Below are 22,319 nucleotides of genomic sequence, written 5' to 3'. Positions count from 1 at the left end.
TGCCACACTAAGCAACTTTGAGTAGGTCACGCTCTGTCTTTGGACTGAAGTCTAATGGTTCAAATGTTTAACATTAGGAAGATGGAAATAGGGCAGGTAGAGGCCAAATCATGTTCACAGCATGATCTCTGAAAACATCAAAACATTGTCTGTTCTGGCCTTTTGTGAAGTCAGCCCTTCAGCTATTTGTTCAGGTTTCCCTACAAATTTGATGATGAATGAGATTTTCCAAGGGGTTTTACACACAGCACTTGTATTTCACTGGGCTTGGTGAGAACTTTAAACAGATGAAGACAAAGAAAGCCAGCCATGGCTTTAGCATCTGATTGCTCTTCCACACGTCAGTGGTGAAAGGCACAACTGTGCCTTGAGCAGCTCAGAGTGGCTGACTGATTGGATCCAGTACAGGCTGATAAACTTTCAAATGCTCCTTCAACACAAGAAAAATAGCATCAAAATGGAAGACTGCACTATAGTACTTTGTACCTTATGAGAGAATCCTAGAAACTAGTGCTTGCCACCACTGGCCACAGAGAAAAACTAGAAAGCATTTCCCAGACTGTTTCAGGAATCACCAACATCTGGAGGATGAAAGCTGACCCACATACATTTTAACTTCAAATGACTCCCGAGGTTTTGATTGTAATTATGCATTTAAACAATGAGTTACTAACTTAGGAACAAATTCATTTGCGTAGTGAGCATTTCCAGGAAACAAAAATTTAAAATATACAGTGAGGAAAGAACAGGTAGAGTTTATTCTTTCTTTATATCACATTTCCTACAGCCTGGGGAAAGAAACATTTGTACATGCTTTACTCCAACGGTCTTCCCAGGACAGGATGAGCAAAGAGTAGTGCTAAGATCACATGAGCTATGTCTTTGGAACCCAGGTAACCACTCTATCTCAACAAATAAGAAAATCTGACCCTATTGGAGGGAACTAATAACAGAAAGTGATGAAGAACAGGATCAAAACTTGGGATACAATTTCATGCAAAGGGAATCTCACCTTCCACGACTCTGCTTAGTTACATACATGTCACCTCTCAATGCTTCAAAAACTTCCCTGGAGGGTTTGCTTATATACTTCTTTGAAAGAGTTGTTATAGAAGGCTTTAACGAACAGGTCCATGAGTAGAAGATCTCCCTTGGACTCCACACCCAAAATCTTCCACACAGCTAAATACCAACCATTCACAGTGAAATTACACATAATCAATAGTCTGTCCACTGACCCAAATATCCCAGGGACCCATTCCTGAAGATTTTATTGTCCATCTAGTCCAGGCCTGCGTACGGTGGAGCCTATTGACTCAGGCACAGCTGTTTTTCTCCTGTTGGCATGTGATTATTGTCAAGAGTTTTACTAGAACAGATGTTTTCAGAGTATGCTGAGTACACGACTTTCCTCAACTGACACTTTTTCATCTATGTAAACAGCAGATTGCTATGCTGCTGTCCTTTTGAGATGGTGAGGGAAGGGGTGGAATCACCAAATAACGTCAGTTTTCTTCAACATTATGAAGCAGAGACTTTTCAGTCCAGCGCCCTCCCCACAAGCCCTGCTGGCAGAAACGCTCTGACTATCCTCCCGCTGCCACTTGTTCTTTCTTTGATCCTTTTTCCCATCGGATTGTTGGAATTTGGTTTTTCTACATTGAGACTTCTTCAGCTGGAGCGAAATGAAATACATCATTGTCCAATACAGAAGGCAATTTTCTCTGCTGGGTTTGTATCTGGTCCAAATAGTTGAATTTAGATAACAACTTATTTCCTGAGAGTCAACATGTACTTCTGCTTGAACCCACAGCAGAGTCAACCCCAAATTGGTGCTAGAAAAAATCTGCTACTATGGAAAATAATGTTCCGCTATACATTCATCAAAAGAGACTGCCAACCTTGTCATTTCTGCATCAGCAGAATGCACATAGCCCTTAAATGGAAAAGTTTTCCCACCTAAAGAACACGATTTCAGATCTGTAGGCATGTAATACAGATGACTTTTGTCTTTAATAGGTTAAGTGATTCTCCAAAGTATTGGTAGGGAAGTCAAGATTTTTTTCTGACCTTCACTCCTCGTAAACTGCTTCTTTCAGGATTAGCAAAGTTGTTAAAGTGACTTTAGAATTATTCTAAATTTAGAATATTTGGGGAAGTTATCTGGAGGCAGGAGAAGATGGATTATCTTTCTCAATTCCTCTCTGCCCCTTCAGACATAACCTTTCTCTTCACAGTGCCTGAATTCAATACAACTTTGTTCTTTCTATAACTTCATCTTCAATTCCAGTCATTAGGATTTGAATGACCATTTCATATCCATCTCTTTTTCACAATGAACCAATCAGCTCACAGTTAATCATTCAATCAACATTTATAGAGTTCCAGTTATAATTTATATGCTTTGCTGCATGCTGGGAACATGGATGTGAGTCAAGCATGGTCACTGGCTGGGAGGGAAGAAACATGCAGAAACAGACTGCTGAGGACAACAGCTATGTTCAGAGGAGAGTACCAAGCACACGAGGGAAGTGTTGATTTTCTCTCTACACAAATGATTTAACTCAACTTGAGTTAGAATTTCTACAGAAAGGAAGCTCTCTTTCCCCCTTCAATTCAATACTTGTGTCTGAATGAGAAAGAAGGACAAGGATTAATGAAAATAAATATTAATTACCAAATAACACCTGTAACAAGATGTTAAACGGGACTTTTCCTACAACTGTGGCACTGAGAACAATAGATGAGGACACACACCTCTTTCTGAGGAGAAATGTTCAGTTCAGTTCAGTTCAGTTCAGTTCAGTCGCTCACTTATGTCCAACTCTTTGTGACCCCATGAACTGCAGCACACCAGGCCTCCCTGTCCATCACCAACTCCCGGGGTTCACTCAGACTCATGTCCATCGAGTCAGTGATGCCATCGAGCCATCTCATCCTCTGTCATCCCCTTCTCCTCCTGCCCCAATCCCTCCCAGCATCAGGGTCTTTTCCAATGAGTCAACTCTTCACATGAAATGGCCAAAGTATTAGAGTTTCAGCTTTAGCATCATTCCTTCCAAAAAACACCCAGGACTGATCTCCTTCAGAATGGACTGGTTGGATCTCCTTGTGGTCCAAGGGACTTCTGAAGAGTCTTCTCCAACACCACAGTTCAAAAGCATCAATTCTTCAGTGTTCAGCCTTCTTCACAGTCCAACTCTCACATCCATACATGACCACAGGAAAAACCATAGCCTTGACTAGATGGACCTTTGTTGGCAAAGTAATGTCTTTGCTTTTGAATATGCTATCTAGGTTGGTCATAACTTTCCTTTCAAGGAGTAAGTGTCTTTTAATTTCATGGCTGTAATCACCATCTACAGTGATTTTGGAGCCCCCCCCCAAAAGAAAAAAAGTCTGACACTGTTTCCACTGTTTCCCCAGGTCTGACAGAGCATGGTCCACTGGAGAAGGGAATGGCAAGCCACTTCACTATTCTTGCCTTGAGAACCCCATGAACAGTATGAAAAAGCAAAATGATAGGATACCAAAAGAGGAACTCCCTAGGTTGGTAGGTGCCCAATATGCTACTGGAGATCAGTGGTGAAATAACTCTAGAAAGAATGAAGGGATGGAGCCAAAGCAAAAACAATACCCAGCTGTGGATGTGACTGGTGATAGAAGTGAGATCCATTGCTGTAAAGAGCAATATTGCATGGGAACCTGGAATGTCAGGTCCATGAATCAAGGCAAATTGGAAGTGGTCAAACAGGAGATGGCAAAGGTGAACATTGACATTCTAGGAATCAGCGAACTAAAATGGACTGGAATGGGTGAATTTAACTCAGATGACCATTATATCTACTACTGCGGGCAGGAATCCCTCAGAAGAAATGGAGTAGCCATCATGGTCAACAAAAGAGTCTGAAATGCAGTACTTGGATGCAATCTCAAAAACGACAGAATGATCTCTGTTCGTCTCCAAGGCAAACTATTCAATATCACAGTTATCCAAGTCTATGCCCCAACCAGTAACGCTGAAGAAGCTGAAGATGAATGGTTTTATGAACCTACAAGACCTTGTAGAACACCCAAAAAAGATGTCCTTTTCATTATAGGGGACTGGAATGCAAAAGTAGGAAGTCAAGAAACACCTGGAGTAACAGGCAAATTTGGCCTTGGAATATGGAATGAAGCAGAGTTTTGCCAAGAACATGCACTGGTCATAGCAAACACCCTCTTCCAATAACACAAGAGAAGACTCTACACATGGACATCACCAGATGGTCAACACTGAAATCAGATTGATTATATTCTATGCAGCCAAAGATGGAGAAGCTCTATACAGTCAACAAAAACAAGACCAGGAGCTGACTGTGGCTCAGATCATGAACTCCTTATTACCAAATTCAGACTAAAATTGAAGAAAACAGGGAAAACCGCTAAACCATTCAGGTATGACCTAAATCAAATCCCTTATGATTATACAGTGGAAGTGAGAAATAGATTTAAGGGGCTAGATCTGATAGATAGAGTGCCTGATGAACTATGGACTGAGGTTCATGACATTGTACAGGAGACAGGGATCAAGACCATCCCCATGGAAAAGAAATTCAAAAGAGCAAAATGGATGTCTGCGGAGGCCTTACAAATAGCTATGAAAAGAAGAGAGGCAAAAGCAAAGGAGAAAAGAAAAGATATAAGCATCTGAATGCAGAGTTCCAAAGAATAGCAAGAAGAGATAAGAAAGCCTTCTTCAGCGATCAGTGCAAAGAAATAGAGGAAAACAACAGAATGGGAAAGACTAGAGATCTCTTTAAGAAAATTAGAGATACCAAGGGAACATTTCATGCAAAGATGAGCTCCATAAAGGACAGAAATAATATGGACCTAACAGAAGCAGAAGATATTAAGAAGAGATGGCAAGAATACATGAAAGAACTGTACAAAAAAGATCTTCACGACCCAGATAATCATGATGATGTGATCACTAATCTAGAGCCAGACATCTTAGAAAGTGAAGTCAAGTGGGCCTTAGAAAGCATCACTATAAACAAAGCTAGTGGAGGTGGTGGAATTCCAGTTGAGCTCTTTCAAATCTTGAAAGAGGATGCTGTGAAAGTGGTGCACTCAATATGCCAGCAAATTTGGAAAACTCAGCAGTGGCCACAGGACTGGAAAAGGTCAGTTTTCATTCCAATCCCAAAGAAAGGCAATGCCAAAGAATGCTCAAACTACCACACAATTGCACTCATCTCACATGCTAGTAAAGTAATGCTCAAAATCCTCGAAGCCAGGCTTCAGCAATACATGAACCGTGAACCCCCTGATGTTCAAGCTGGTTTTAGAAAAGGCAGAAGAACCAGAGATCAAAATGCCAACATCCACTAGGTCATCGAAAAAGCAAGAGAGTTCCAGAAAAACATCTATTTCTGCTTTCTTGACTATGCCAAAGCCTTTGACTGTGTGGATCACAATAAACTGTGGAAAATTCTGAAAGAGATGGGAATACCAGACCACCTGACCTGCCTCTTGAGAAATCTGTATGCAGGCCTGGAAGCAACAGTTAGAAGTGGACATGGAACAACAGACTGGTTCCTAATAGGAAAAGGAGTACGTCAAGGCTGTATATTGTCACCCTGCTTATTTAACTTCTATGCAGAGTACATCATGAGAAACGCTGGGCTGGAAGAAGCACAAGCTGGAATCAAGATTGCTGGGAGAAATATCAATAACCTCAGATATGCAGATGACACCACCCTTATGGCAGAAACTGAAGAGGAGCTAAAAAGCATGTTGATGAAAGTGAAAGAGAAGAGCGAAAAAGTTGGCTTAGAGCTCAACATCCAGAAAACGAAGATCATGGCATCCGGTCCCATATCTTCATGGGAAATAGATGGGGAAACAGTGGAAACAGTGTCTGACTTTATTTTGGGGGGCTCCAAAATCACTGCAGATGGTGATTGCAGCCATGAAATGAAAAGACGCTTCCTCCTTGGAAGGAAAGTTATGAGCAACCTAGATAGTATATTCAAAAGCAGAGACATTACTTTGCCAACTAAGGTCCATCTAGTCAAGGCTATGGTTTTTCCTGTGGTCATGTATGGATATGAGAGTTGGACTGTGAAAAAGGCTGAACACTGAAGAACTGATGCTTTTGAACTGTGGTGTTGGAGAAGACTCTTGAGAGTCCCTTGGACTGCAAGGAGATCCAACCAGTCCATTCTGAAGGAGATCAACCCTGGGATTTCTTTGGAAGGAATGATGCTAAAGCTGAAACTCCAGTACTTTGTCCACCTCATGAGAAGAGTTGACTCATTGGAAAAGACTCTGATGCTGGGAGGGATTGGGGGCAGGAGGAGAAGGGGATGACCGAGGATGAGATGACTGGATGGCATCACGGACTCGATGGACATGAGTGTGAGTGAACTCCGGGAGATGGTGATGGACAGGGAGGCCTGGCATGCTGCGATTCATGGGGTCGCAAATAGTCGGACACGACTGACTGACTGAACTGAGCTGAACTGATTGAATGGGACCAGATGCCATGATCTTCATTTTCTGAATTTTGAGCTTTAAGCCAACTTTTTCACTCTCCTCTTTCAGTTTCATCAAGAGGCTTTTAAGTTCCTCTTCACTTTCTGCCATAAGGGTGGTGTCATCTGCATATCTGAGGTTATTGATATTCACCCAGCAATCTTGATTCCAGCTTGTGCCTCTTCCAGCCCAGCAGTTTTCATGATGTACTCTGCATAGAAATGTTTGGGTTTATTCGAATCCTAGCCCATCAGTGACCATCTCCTACCTCCAGTCCACATAAGAGAAGGCTAGAGATTAGGGAGCTCGTTTAAAGGGAATTTACAGAACCAGAAAGGTGATGGCAGAGCACTCCCCTCTGCCTCCTGAAGGTGCTCCACCTGCAAGTTAAGCAAGGAAGTTTCTCAAGATAATAAATCAGAAGTACTGGGAGTTTCTGTAGGAAGGGAAATGATTTCTCATTAGTATAGAATACATTGATGAGTGTATCAGAGGTGAGTTGTATGCTGGTGCTGCAAGAAAATTTGGGGGAGAAGTTAACACAAATTCCTAGAATTGGGAAGGTGAGGATTCAGGAAGCAAAGATTAGAAGCAACCTCATACCTATACAAACATAAAAATAGGAAGCCATCTAAGGCAAACAACAATGACAGAAACAATAATCACGTGGCAAGAGGGGAGCACAGCATTTGCTTAAATACAGTGGAAATACATTTGAAGTTTCTATAGTCAAGGGATACTTTGGAGATGAACAAGGCATGAACCTGAAAGGACCTCAGCTAAGGAAACTGACTATAGGAAAATGCTCCCAGTCCAATGGGAGATCTATGGGTTCATGGTGGGGATCAAGGATATATATGGAAGGATCTCAGTGTTCATTATCCTGTAAGAGGGAAGAGCAGAGGGAGGGAGAGCAGAGAGGGAGCTACTGTCTATACCACGGTTATAACAGTGGACATCAACAGCCAAGTCTCAGGAGCACTGCTCACATCAGTCTGTGTCCTTTCTCTAAATCCACCCTCCCTACATCACTCACTCTGAGGGAGGCAAGAGCAAAACAAATAGGAGCAGCTTGGAAAGCAAGGAATACAAACAAAGAGACCAAATCAACTTCCTGTTCTGGGTTTTGTCGTGGTAGCTACAGACTGAGCAAGAAAAGTCTTCTGAATCTTTAACTGGATGAAAATTTGAGGTTTGACATTGAACTACGTTAGTTTTTTAAGACAACTTTATTATTAGACTAATTTATAGCTTTAAAAAAAAAACCTAATTTATAGCTTAAAAAGAAACATACACATATAGAGTCCAGAAAGAATAAAGCAGAACTTGCTCTAAAATAACACAAGAGTGAAAGAGAGCCCTTTCTGATTGAACCAGTTTAGTGCATTCAATAAACCAATTACGTTTGTCTCTCTGTATCCAGTACAGATTGGATCCAAAACCCCTCGCCACCACTGCAAATACCAAAATCCACAGGTGCTCAGGTCCTTTATATAAAATGGCATAATATTTACATATAACCTATACATATCCTCCCATATATTTCAGAGAATTCCAGAAAAACATCTACTTCTGCTTCTTTGACTATGCTAAAGCATTTGACTGTGTGGATCACAACAAACTGTGGAAAATTCTTCAAGTGATGGGAATACCAGACCACCTTACCTGCTTCCTGAGAAATCTGCATGCAGGTCAAGAAGCCACAGTTAGAACCAGATATGGAACAACAAACTGGTTCCAAATTGGGAAAGGAGTATGTCAAGGCTATATATTGTGACCCTGTTTATTCAAATTATATGCAGAGTACATCATGCAAAATGCCAGGCTGGATGAAGCACAGCCTGGAATCAAGATTGCCGGGTATCAATAACCTCAGATATCCAGATGACACTACCCTAAAGGCATAAAGTGAAGAGGAAGTGAAGAGCCTCTTGATGAAAGTGAAAGAGGACAGTGAAAAAGTTGGCTTAAAGCTCAACATTCAGAAAACTAAGATCATGGCATCTGGTCTGATCACTTCATGGCAAATAGATGGGGAAACAATGGAAACAGTGAGGGACTTTATTTTGGGGGGCTCCAAAATCACTGCAGATGGTTATTGCAGCCATGGAATTAAAAGATGCTTGCTCCTTGGAAAAAAGTTATGACCAATCTAGATAGCATATTAAAAAGCAGAGACATTACTTTACCGACAAAAGTTCTTATAGTCAAAGCTATGGCTTTTCCAGAAGTCATGTATGGATGTGAGAGTTGGACCATAAAGCAAGCTGAGCACCAAAGAATTGATGCTTTTGAACTGCAGTGTTGGAGAAGACTGAGAGTCCCTTGGACTGCAAGGGGATCCAACTAGTCAATCCTAAAGGAAATCAGTCCTAAATATTCATTGAAGGACTGATGTTGAAGCTGAAACTCCAATACTTTGGCCACCTGATGCAAAGAGCTGACTCATTAGAAAAGACCCTGATGCTGGGATAGATTGAAGGCACGAAGAGAAGGGGATGACAGAGGATGAGATGGTTGGGTGGCATCACCAACTAGATGGACATGAGTTTGAGCCAGCTCCAATAGTTGCTGATGGGCAGGGAAGCCTGGCATGCTGCAGTCCATGGGGTTGCAAAGAGTCAGACATGACTGAGCAACTGAACTGAACTGATCCTCCCGTATACTTTAAATCATCTCTAGATTACTTACAATACCTAATGCAATGTAAATGCTATGTAAACAGTTCCTGGGGCACAGCAAATTCAACTTTTGCTTTTTGGAACTTTCTGGAATTTCTTTTTTTCAAATATTTTCCATCTACAGTTGGTTGAATCCACAGATGCAGAACCCACAGATACAGAGGGCCAACAGGTCAGCATCTGTGCAACAGAAGAGTATACAGCGGAAGTGGAAAACAATTCAAAATCTTTGTAGGTGTGTGTGTCACTCAGTTTTTGCTGCCATAATAAAATACCATAGACTGGATGGCCTAAACAACAGAAATTTATTACTCACATTTCTAGAGACTAGGAATTCCAAGATCAAGGTGCCAGCCAATTCAGTTACTGTGAAGACTCACTTCCTGGCTTGCAAATGGCCACCTTCTTACTGTGTGCTCACATGGTGGAAAGGTATCCCTTCTTATATGGGCACTAATCCCATTGGATCCAGGACCCAAGAGTTATGACCTCATCTAACCTTAATTACAACTCTAAGGCCCTGTCTCCAAATACAGTCACACTGAGGGTTAGGGCTTCAACATAAGGATTCTGGGAGCACACAGTATTTGGGAAGGTGTCTAATAAGAAAAAGTATAAAACAATCTCTACCCACACACAAAATATCTTAAAGATGAGAAAAAAGTATAAAACATTGTACTCAATGATTATCTGAGGAAAGAACTCAGATATATAAATTATTATATGTAAGCATAAAAATGTATCAGTGTGGAGGGTGGGGGATTCATTAGAAAAGCAAACCACGATGAGGAAAATAGAACCAAAAAAGTGACCTTGAGCCTATTGTGTTCATAAAAAAATTACATAAATAATTGAATGGATGTGAAGTCTATGGTGGATTTATGGTGGGAAATAAATTTTAATATAAATGCCATGTTAAAAATCATGTCAGGTAGAATCTTAAGCTTTAAAACTTTGAGTTTGAAAACTATAAAGTAAAACTGGCTTGAAAAAAGAGAAAGTATATGAAGGGAAAATAAAAATGTGCATTTATTATATTTATAACAGCCTGAGTTATAACTGAATATTTGAGAAAAATTTGTTGACCTGAATTTAAATATACTAGATAAACATGTTGGTTATTTATTATAAACTGTGAAAGAGTCTGGCTTCTTAAAAAAAAAAAAAGGAAAACCACAGAGATATGAATTTAAAGTAATAAAATTCAAGATGGTAGACTGCATATGCCTTTGCATCTTGTCCTCTGAAACTTATTAAAATGGCAGTTTAAAAAGACACAAGGAAGTATATATATCCAAAAAGTGGTGAGAACATATGGGACATCAATAGACCAGATATTTTTGCAGATTTCTGGACGACAGAGTAGGGAATAAGATAGTACTATGTATACATGAAAGCAGAGGGAGTCATCACTCAGACCACCATCAGAAGAGAGGGCTGAGGCAGAAAGTTCATGGAATTTTCCAGGAAGAGCAAGTTAAAGGATTAGGAGAATGAATTGCCAAAATTTTTAAATGCAATAAAATGGACAGAAAATAAAGCTGAGACAGCTTTCTGATAATAGAGTAGAAAGGACAAAGAAGCTGAAAATATGAACAAAAAGATCAGAGGCATATAAAATCAGTCCAGCTGGGCCATCATCTGATTTAATAGAAATCCTATAAAAGGAAAATAGAGGTACGAAAGAAAAGATTCCATTTTACCCTGATGAGTGGCCTGCAGGCAAGTAATAGAATCCAAAAGAAAAGGAGTCACAGCACACTGCACGTCTCAGCAGTAAAAAAAAATAACCATGTACTTAGAGTAATATAGAAGATTGATTATTTTTAGCCTCAAAGGCAACAAACATAGGCAGAAAGCACAGAAAATATGGTTGCAATTGCGGAGCAGAATGTAAATGTTATCAGTCTTGACAACATAAAAGCAAAATTAAAATGAGGAAGGTGGGAAAAGAAAAACAGAAAGAAGAGGCAGAGGAAAGGGTTTAAAAAAAAAAGCACCAATATTTTCATGTTAGATGAAAATCAAGTCAGTTGACTAAAGGAAAGGAACCAGAAAAAGAATTAATGATATATTTTCTAAGGTTATGAAAAGAACTAAAAGTAAAACTAAAAATAATGATGTAACTATCAAAGTTTAGGAGAAGGAGATGGGAGTGGGCAGTGAGTGGGCCAAATCCTCATCTTTTACAGTACTTAGCAAGTAGAAATTGTCCAAGATCATTAAATCAAGAAACAGTGGATGACAAACTTTATTCAGATAAGTACCAGAAATATTTTTGTAATGATGAAAAGAGATGCTGGTGGAAATGAGCCTGGGTGTGTGAGGGGTAGGGCTGAAGCGTTTCATTTCTTATCATGCACTCTTTGTATTCCCAGTTTATTACCTTGGTCATGTATTACTTGGGCATAAACAAAGAAAAATAAGTTCACCAAAAGTTAAGTATTAATGCCAACTTCATTTTCGAAATGCTGATGGAAGTCAAGGCCACAGACAGGTGTGAAAAGAAGATTTTAACCTATTAAGAAATGGACTGAAGAGCAAAACATCCTATATAAGTAACACATAAGAAACGTACAGGAAATCAAACAATAGAAAGATCTTGCATTTTTCTCACACACACACACACACACACACACACACATGCATATATCCCACACAATTTGCACATATGACTGTTCCTCTGCAGATACTGACACACAACACAGATAAAGTAATGACTCCTTTTTCCCATCATCAAATAATAAACCCTTGTATTAAAATAGATTCATTTGAGAAATAAACTGTATGTTCAAAGAAGCATAATGTGGAACAAATGGTAAACATCCTTTTATCACATTTCTCAAATCACATTATCAAAATAACCAAATACCCCAACAAGGATGCACCCATAGAACACTTTATTCAACCAAAGCTTGGATTGGCAGACTTTTTCTTAACGAGCCAAATAGTACAGGTTTGCAGATAGTGCCCAACACTGCCATTGCAACAAGAACGCTAACAATAAAAATACACAAGTGAACAGGAATGTTTGTGTTCCAATAAAACTTATTTACAAAACAAGCTGTGAGCAGTATTTAGCCCCAGAGAAGGCAATGGCACCCCACTCCAGTACTCTTGCCTCAAAAATCCCATGGATGGAGGATCCTGGAAGGCTGCAGTCCATAGGGTCGCTGAGGGTGGGACACAACTGAGCAACTTCACTTTCACTTTTCACTTTCATGCATTGGAGAAGGAAATGGCAACCCACTCCAGTGTTCTTGCCTGGAGAATCCCAGGGACGGGGGAGCCTGGTGGGCTGCCATCATTGGGGTCACACAGAGTTGGACATGACTGACGTAAGTTAGCAGCAGCAGTATTTAGCCCATGGGCTGTAGTTTGCCCACTCCTGACCTAAAGGATCAAGAATATTAAGACATTTTCCAAGTATTAAAAATGCAGTATATACTCCATAACTTAAATTACTTGTACTAATATTCCAATATCAAATATTATCCTATCAATTACTGCTGTATATAATTCCTGATGTTCAAATGCCTTTTGAATAAGATCTAGTTAAATAAGAGCTAGAACATATCCATTCTATTCCTCTTTCTTGCTCATTATACAGACAATAATAAGATGAACATAATGATCAAATCAGCGATCCCTCGTAAGGGCCAATTTTATTATAGATAGCTAACATATTTGATCTCCTATTTCTCCATCAAAATTAAATCGCCAATGGCATAACTATATACGCTTTTGTTGCATTTTGAAAACAATGCCAAGGAACAAACTCTCAATAGCAGTTGACACTGACACACTGCTTTTGGAGGGGGCCCTTAAAGCATTTGGAGTGCTTCAAACAGGCGACATCATTTAAACATAAAGATTAACCCTTGGCAAGGACATTGATGGCTTGCTGAAAAATGTCACCTTAATCACTATCAAACCATATGTATTAAGCAACGTTGTGCTCTTGTGGCCTAACTGGATACCTTCCTAAGATTTTTTTTTTTTCAATGAATTGGCAGTGTGGATAAAAAGCAAGATTCAAAAACCAAATCAGCTTCCACATCAAAATCCTAATCATATTTGTGATGGCTGTGAGCAAATTAGTATCCTAAATAAAACTGTAAATAGTGCTGGTAGTATGGCTAAAAAGGATGAAAAATCATAAGTGACAAGGAAAAGCATTTGATACATGGCCAAAAAAAAAGAATAATAACAAAGGATATCTTCCAACCACACAAAGAAATCCTTAGGATTGACCTGGGCAATTTTTACTAGATATGACATGATTATAAATCCAAAACCCAGGTGAAAGGGGGAAAAAGAAAAACATATCTTACAAACCACAGTATATCCAAGATTGAAGTAGATTGACAATAATAACCCCTGGCATGTGTACCAAGAATTTAATTCTAACAAAAATGAATGTTGTACAACAATAAAAGACAGTTCTGGGGAAAGGGTGTTTTGTTTTTTCAACTTTATAGAGAAAAAGAAAACTCATACACCTACCCAGTAAATTCACAGCTGGGTTACACACCAGCACGCACACAAGCACAGCTAAAGAAGGCTTTTTGATATGCACTAAGATCTTTATAAGTGAGCCACTCTTCCTTTAGCCACTCCAAATCCTTCCCAGGCAAAGAATATTTCCCAATTCTAACCAGAAAATATATATACAATCCATATGCAAAGCTTATTTGTTCAACCCTTCAGTCTTCGCAGACACTTATTAATCAACATGCAAATGAAGCATGCTTCCCTGCAAAATTATTGGTTATTTAATTCTGGCATTAAAATAATAGTCATCTAAAAACTATTCCTTAACCCCAAAGCTGCCAGCATTTAAAAACTGTAAAGCACTATTTCACTGAACACAAGCATTCATTACAAGAAATAGGAAAATCATTATAAACAAAAACTTATTTTCTTAGGAAAGAAAAAAAAACCAAAGCAGAAGTATTTCTAAAGGATCATCCTGTCCCTTTTCCATCAAGTGTGCCTTTGCCCAGTTTGTCCAAATACACATACTGCTAGGTCTGTCCTACAGAATGATCCATATTCCTGCTATTTCTTTTCCCCTATTTTGTGATCAAAACTGCCTGTTATCTAAGTCCTAATTAGATGACTGGCTAAAAATCTGCAAAACTATTTCAACCAAAGGTATCAAAGACCACTAAAGGAGAGTGTGTTGCAATGTTGTGAATCAACTACACTCCAAAATAAAATAAAATTAAAACAACAAAAATAAAATGTTTCCATATAAGTACTGTGTCTGTGTGTGTGTGTGTATGTGTGTGTGTGTGTGTGTGTGTGTGTGTGTGTGTGTGTGTGTTAGTCTCTCAGTGTCTGACTCCTTAGGAACCCATGGACTGTAGCCCTCCAGGCTCTTCTGTCCATGGAATTTTCTGGGCAAGAATACTGTAGTGGGTAGCCATTCCCTTTACTAGGGAATCTTCCCGACCCAGAGATCAAATCCAGCTCTCCTGCATTGCAGGCAGATTCTTTACTGTCTGAGCCACCAGAGAAGCCCCAAAAGTACTGGAGCAAAATGTTAAAATAATAAAGTATGTAAGGTAGAAAAATCCCTTCCCCATTATTCTCCAATAATCACTCCATTCTGCCCACAGCTGTGAAAGTTTGATAAATATACTTCCGAAAGAGAGAGAGTTGTGTTAGCTCTTCCCGAATAATATATGCATTTTATCAGAAACCTTCAATGCTGAGAGCTAGTGGGAATTTTGGGTCCCATGACTGAGGAGATAAGACAAGTAGTTCAGGGTAAAAGGGTCTTAAGCATCTGTGGAACCACATCATTTAGTCGGCTTTCTATTTTACCTACACGTAGACCAGCAACATCCATTTGAAAGGGCTAATCAGAAAATGTGGACATTGTTTAGTGACTTAAGAGTTCATAATGAAAGGTCAGAGAAGAGCCACCTCCTTGATAGAGAAAAATCTGAAGCAGACAGAACCCCAATATATAGAGAGGATGCCTGAGATCATTGGTGAACCAACATCTTTAAGCAAGCCATCTCTTATAAAGCGTCAGTTCAAGTCTTATTTTTAAGTCTCCATGAGGCTGTATATTCCTGCTCTCTAAAACATATTCATTAAATGTTTAAAAGTTAATGTGCTTGAGACATATACGCATGATATATAGATTATTAATGAAAACTGATCAATGAAGATGATAAACTTCACATGCCTATATATTTATCACATTATATTACAGAGAACAGAACATTTCTCAAAATATTATCCAAGAAGCACCCACATCTCAATCACTAGCTACGTATTTTAAAATACATATTCCTGTGCCCCATCACAGAATTTCTGATTGAGAATCTCTGGACAATTCAAAGGATCTGCACTTTTAGTAGATTCCCTAAATGATTCTCATGATGGTATTTCCACAGAATCCCTGCTTCCAGATCATTTTTTGTTTATTGATGTCTAACATCATGGCAACAAGCAAAATATCTTCAGAAATAAGAGAAGAGTTTTATACTCAACAATCTGAAAACAGTAATCACCTCTTTCTGAGATCACTAGGCTACTTCTCTCTTGGTGACAGCAACAGCACAAGGAAGCAAATGGAACCATTCGCATCCTCTTCCAAATCCTGGTCTTGTGTCTGGTACACTGTCACTCCTCCATTTTATTGGTTAAAAACAGCCACATGACCAAACCCAAAGTCACACAGAACAACTGTATATCATTTACAAGGATGCATATGTGAAAACATCTAGCAAACACATTCAAGTCAGAGCTGACTGGACAGGCAGGAACTGGGGGTGGGTTTCTGAAATAAAAGTAGTTAAATGAGCCTTGCACAGCCCAGTGAAAGTGATGTTCCACAAATTAAGTAGTCTAAGTAACTCAGTATTTTGCAAATGAATTTTGCTCCCATACCCACTCCCCAAAGAAAGGAGAAATAGAAAATAAATGCCTTCAGATTGTTGAAGTAACTTACCCAGTAAGCTATTTGCAAAATACTGAGTTACTTAGCAAGAGCTCTTTACATGTAAGGCGCTAGGGCTCAGGAGAAGAATCTTTATGAGCCAACATGAAAATATCTTTCTGACCCAGAAACCCCTCATCTATTTACCCACACCTTGGGAGAAAAGAAAGAAGCAATTTCTAGTAGAGGGCAATTATGAACAAAGAAATTGCAAAGTGTAAAGTAATACACAGAAAATAATAATACAAAACTGAGAGAGTGGAGGGCTTCCTAGGTGGTTCAGTGGTAAAAGAATCCACCTGCCTATGCAGGAACCACAGGAGACACAGGTTCAATCCCGGGTCGGGAAGAACCCCTGGAGAAGGAAATGGCAACCAACTCCAATATTCTTGCCAATATTCTTGCCAGTCCCATGGACAGAGGATCCTGGCAGGCTACAGTCTGTAGAGTCTCAAAGAGTTAGACACAGCTGAGTGAATGAGCATGCACAAGAGTGAGAGAGAAACGCAAAGGAAAACAAATGTGCAAAAGAGAATTAACTTTAACAAAACTTTCCATTATGAAAAAATGCAGGGTCCTGGCAAGAGACCCTAGATAGGATTTAGAATATGGAAGTAATTAAAATATAGATCTATTCAGGCTAGAAGCAGGATCGCCAGGTCTCATCTGCAAGTAGGCAGAACATGGAATGACGGTTTCTACTTCTTTCCTGGAATTGGATTAGCTCAGAATCTGGTAAGAGTGTCAAATCTTAACTAGACAGATGATTTAAATCAAAGAGGAATAAAGTAGAACTGCTTTCAAAGTACACGGTTTTCTTTGAAATTCACCCTATGATTATCGTGAGCAAGAAAATCCTTTCTCTACTGCTCATTGATCTCTTTATCCATTCTACTGAGCAATTCTACCACACAGCTATTAATACATAATTGTCACATACTTCACCAAGTACTTCTGTAGATTTCACCTTATTTGATTATTGGTTTGGCAGAAAAGGGATTCCCTGGTAGCTCAACAGGTAAAGGGTCCACCAGCAATGAGGGAAAACCCAGTTCAATTCCTGGGTCAGGATGATCCACTGAAAAAGGGACTACTCACTCCAGTGTTCTTGGGCTTCCCTAGTGGTTCAGCTGTAAAGAATCTGCCTGCAATGCAGGAGACCCAGGTTCAGTCCCTGGGTTGGGAAGATCCCCTGGAGAAGCGAATGGCTACCCACTCTAGTATTTCAGCCTGGAGAATTCCATGGACTACACAGTCCATGGGATCGCAAAGAGCAGGACAACGCTGAGGGACTTTCACTTTCACTTTGGCAGGAAATGGGGCTTCCCTAGTGGCTCAGATGGTAAAGAATCTGCCTGTAATGCAGGAGACCTAGGTTCAATCACTGGGTCCAATACCTAGGTCGAGAAAATCCACTGGAGAAGGGAGAGGCTATCCACTCCAGTATTCTTTCCTGGAGAATTACCTGGACTAAGGAGCCCGGCAACAGTTAGAACTGGACATGGAACAACAGACTGGTTCCAAATAAGAAAAGGAGTACGCCAAGGCTGTATATTGTCACCCTGCTTATTTAACTCATATGCAGAGTACATCATGAGAAATGCTGGACTGGAAGAAACACAAGCTGGAATCAAGATTGCGGGGAGAAATATCAATGACCTCAGATATGCAGATGACACCACCCTTATGGCAGAAAGTGAAGAGGAACTAAAAACCCTCTTGATGAAAGTGAAAGAGGAGAGTGAAAAAGTTGGCTTAAAGCTCAACATTCAGAAAACGAAGATCATGGCATCTGGTCCCACCGCTTCATGGCAAATAGATGGGGAAACAGTGGAAACAGTGTTAGATTTTATTTTTCTGGGCTCCAAAATCACTGCAGATGGTGACTGCAGCCATGAAATTAAGACACTTACTCCTTGGAAGAAACGTTATGACCAACCTAGATAGCATATTCAAAAGCAGAGACATTACTTTGCCAACAAAGGTCCATCTAGTCAAGGCTATGGTTTTTCCTGTGGTCATGTATGGATGTGAGAGTTGGACTGTGAAGAAAGCTGAGTGCCGAAGAATTGATGCTTTTGAACTGTGGTGTTGGAGAAGACTCTTTAGAGTCCCTTGGGCTGCAAGGAGATCCAACCAGTCCATTCTAAAGGAGATCAGCCCTGGAATTTCTTTGAAGGGAATGATGCTGAAGCTGAAACCCCAGTACTTTGGCCACCTCATGCGAAGAGTTGACTCATTGGAAAGGACTCTGATGCTGGGAAGGATTGGGGGCAGGAGGAGAAGGGGACGACAGAGGATGAGATGGCTGGATGGCATCACTGACTCGATGGACATGAGTCTGAGTGAACTCCGGGAGTTGGTGATGGACAGGGAGACCTGGCGTGCTGCGATTCGAGGGGTCGCAAAGAGTCGGACACGACTGAGAGACTGAATTGAACTGAACTGAAGGAGCCTGGCGGGCTATAATGTACAAGGTTGCAGAGTTGGACTGAGCAACTTTTTTTTTTTTTTTTGGCAGGCAATATCCCTACTCGACAGAAGAGGGCAGTGTGGAGCTTTTGGCCAGTACAAGTTCAGCCCTTGTTAAGGCTGAGTAACAACTCTGAATGTAAACAATTTGTGTTTTCTCATCAAAAAGTACAAAAATCAGTAAGAAATTTGGCATTTAAAGGAGAGAAATCTGGGGGGTACCTCGATAAAAATAAAGTTTAAAAATTCAAAAGGATTATAAATTGAGAGGTGGTAGAATGAACAACCTGGCACCCCACTCCAGTACTCTTGCCTGGAGAATCCCATGGACGGAGGAGCCTGGTGGGCTGCAGTCCATGCGGTCGCTTAGAGTCGGACACGACTGAGCAACTTCACTTTCACTTTTCACTTTCATGCGTTGGAGAAGGAAATGGCAACCCACTCCAGTGTTCTTGCCTGGAGAATCCCAGGGACGAGGGACCCTCGTGGGCTACCGTCTATGGGGTCGCACAGAGTCGGACGCGACTGAAGCAACTTAGCAGCAGCAGCAGCAGAAAGAACAACCAGATTCACAAAGATAGTTCCATCTCAATTAACCACACATTCATATGCTTCTTTCCTGGGCTTTTTATGACAGTGTAATTTGTCCATCTTTTATTTATTTCACTTCACAAGCTCCTTGTCATTTAATTAATGCTTTTAAATGAAACACAAAATTTATCAATTCATTTTAAAAATATATCCTGACTTGTTAATCTCTCCTTTAACTAGAAGATTTCTATAGCTTACATTACAAGAAATGACAAGGGCAATTATCACTAAAAACTGAGCAGAACAAAGCTATGGTAATGAGGAGTGCTACAATTCATTCACCAAGACACTAGGTGATAAAAGGATAAAAATCAACCTACCTCTCTCTGATAACAAAGCAATTACAACTTGTAGAGTAATACAGAGAAAACAATAATTTAATAGAAAACTGAGAGAATGGTAGGCACAGAGAAAGACAAAGGAAAACAACTCTGCACAAAAGATAATTCACTTTATCAAAACTTCCCATTATGAGGAGAAAACGACTTGCCAAAAATGTCAGGATGCACAGCAATATTTTTCCCAGGAAAAATAATTTCTCTTATTAGTATTCAGAAGGTTGATAGCAGGATGATATGATGAAAAAAGTTCAGTCTGTCTTTGAAAGTAGCAAAGCAACGAAGCAGAAGTAGAGGTAAAGTGAGGACAGTATAATATACACTATACATACAAAGGCGCATACACACACCTCATGGCCAGACACACATAAAGACACATATACACACACACACATACAGCACATATCACACACGTAGACACACAGTCAAACAGACATACGCAGATACAGGCACATATACACACACATACACCCACAGACATACTCGGGCTTAGAGAAGAACTCTAAGGAAAAGAATCAAGGACCAGAAACCACAAGATTAAACATTCTTAATGAGCAACTGACATTTGAACAAAGCAAGAGATGGCAGCTCTTGTGACCTTCAAAGATGTTGGGGAGTGCTCCAGCTGCCAGGATGGTATCAGCAGTTTCAATACAATGTCAGACCCGCCCAGGCTGGCAGAAAGCACATCTGTGTATCAATGCCAGTGCAAGAATTGCTGGCTGAAAAGTATTAATCACAGGAACTTAAAGCATAAAATTGACAGTCAAAGCATTTAAGCTTCTGTTGGTAACCCTGAAACTCACTCCTAGGGTTTTAAATCATTTCCATTGTTTCATCTTCAAATTGGGAATGGCACCACTTACCTGTCAGGGATGCCACAAAGATCTGGTAATGATTACAAAGTGCTCTGGAGCTGAGTATTAAATATTACAAGATACAACACAAGCTAGAATCTGGCCTACACAGCTGACATGGGCTCTGAACTGCTCTTATCACAAATCATGTCACTCTCCCAGGTGTTACTGACTGCAAAAGAAAAACTCTAGAAATTAGGTTTTACTTCCCATACTTAGGGAAAATATCTTCCCACTATAGCTGTGATAATGGTGCCAAAGTGGATACAAAGAGTATACATCTTTTATGAATGAGAATCAAAAGCTGGACGCTGAAGTGCATGTTCTTCTGTTGCTTACAGACAGCCTGCATCTCCATCTCTCTCCACCCTCCTTCAGCTCCCCCTCCCATGCTTCTTTTCTCACTCTAGCTTTTATAAGCTTTCTCATGCACATATTTGCTCTTAACTATAGTTTCTCAACTTTAATATTACATAAAATAAACATCACATACGATAGCAATTTTTAACCGTTTCCAAAGTCTCCACAACCCAGGAATGACCAGTTACAGAGAGGAACTATAAACTCACATATCATGAGTATGTGATCATTTGGCTCAGTCCTTCACTGGATGGTTGAATCCTCTCTGCATCATGCTCAAATGCCTCCATTGATGGTGAATTCACTCTACTCATAATGTTCCATTTATAATTTTCTAGTTGTTTGAAAGTTGTTTTGAATATTGCTTCCCATTAGTTTTCGGTTCTGCACTTTGAAGTCACACAAGTATCTAATCCCTTGCCTTCATTTCAGCTCTTTAAATATCTAATTGCAGTTATCTGATCCATCAAAACTCTAAAAAGACTGGTTAAGAATACTTCAAAGTTTTGCTGTTACCAGCACAGAGAAAACTTTTCTGAGCATTTCAAAAGGCAGCCCATCTTGGACACCCTCAAGGATGTTTTTAAAGAAATAGAACCTTTTTTAAATTTAAATTTATTTATTTTAATTGGAGGCTAATGACTTTACAATACTTATTGGTTTTGCCATACATCAACATGAATCTGCCACGGGTATACACGTGTTCCCCATATCATCCCTCTGGGTCATCCCAGTGCACCAGTCCCAAGCATCCTGTATCCTGCATTGAACCTGAACTGGGATTCATTTCATATATGATATTATACATGTTTCAATGCCATTCTCCCAAATTATCCCACCCTCTCCCTCTCCCACAGAGTCCAAAAAACTGTTCTATACATCTGTCTCTTTTGCTGTTTCGTATAAAGGGTTATCGTTACCATCATTCTAAATTTCATATATATGCATTAGTATACTGTATTGGTGTTTTTCTTTCTAGCTTACTTCACTCTGTATAATCAGCTCCAGTTTCATCCACCTCATTAGAACTGATTTAAATGTATTCTTTTTAATGGCTGAGTAATACTCCATTGTGTGTATGTACCACAGCTTTCTTATCCATTCATCTGCTGATGGACATCTAGGTTGCTTCCATGTCCTGGCTATTATAAACAGTGCTGCGATGAACATTGGGGTACATGTGTCTCTTTCAATTCTGGTTTCCTCAGTGTGTATGCCCAGCAGTGGGATTGCTGGGTCATAAGGCAGTTCTATTTGCAATTTTTAAGGAATCTCCACACTGTTCTCCATAGTGGCTGTACTAGTTTGCATTCCCACCAACAGTGTAGGAGGGTTCCCTTTTCTCCACACCCTCTCCAGCATTTATTGCTTGCAGACTTTTTGATAGCAGCCATTCTGACTGGCATGAAATAGTATCTCATTGTGGTTTTGATTTGCATTTCTCTAATAATGAGTGATGTTGAGCATCTTTTCATGTGTTTGTTAGCCATCTGTATTTCTTCATTGGAGAAATGTCTATTTAGTTCTTTGGCTCATTTTTTTA

This window comes from Ovis aries, chromosome 5, assembly GCF_016772045.2.
Source record: "Ovis aries strain OAR_USU_Benz2616 breed Rambouillet chromosome 5, ARS-UI_Ramb_v3.0, whole genome shotgun sequence".
NCBI classification, from domain to species: domain Eukaryota; kingdom Metazoa; phylum Chordata; class Mammalia; order Artiodactyla; family Bovidae; genus Ovis; species Ovis aries.
The sequence above is the reverse complement of the archived record's forward strand: the minus strand, read 5'-3'. Positions refer to the sequence as shown.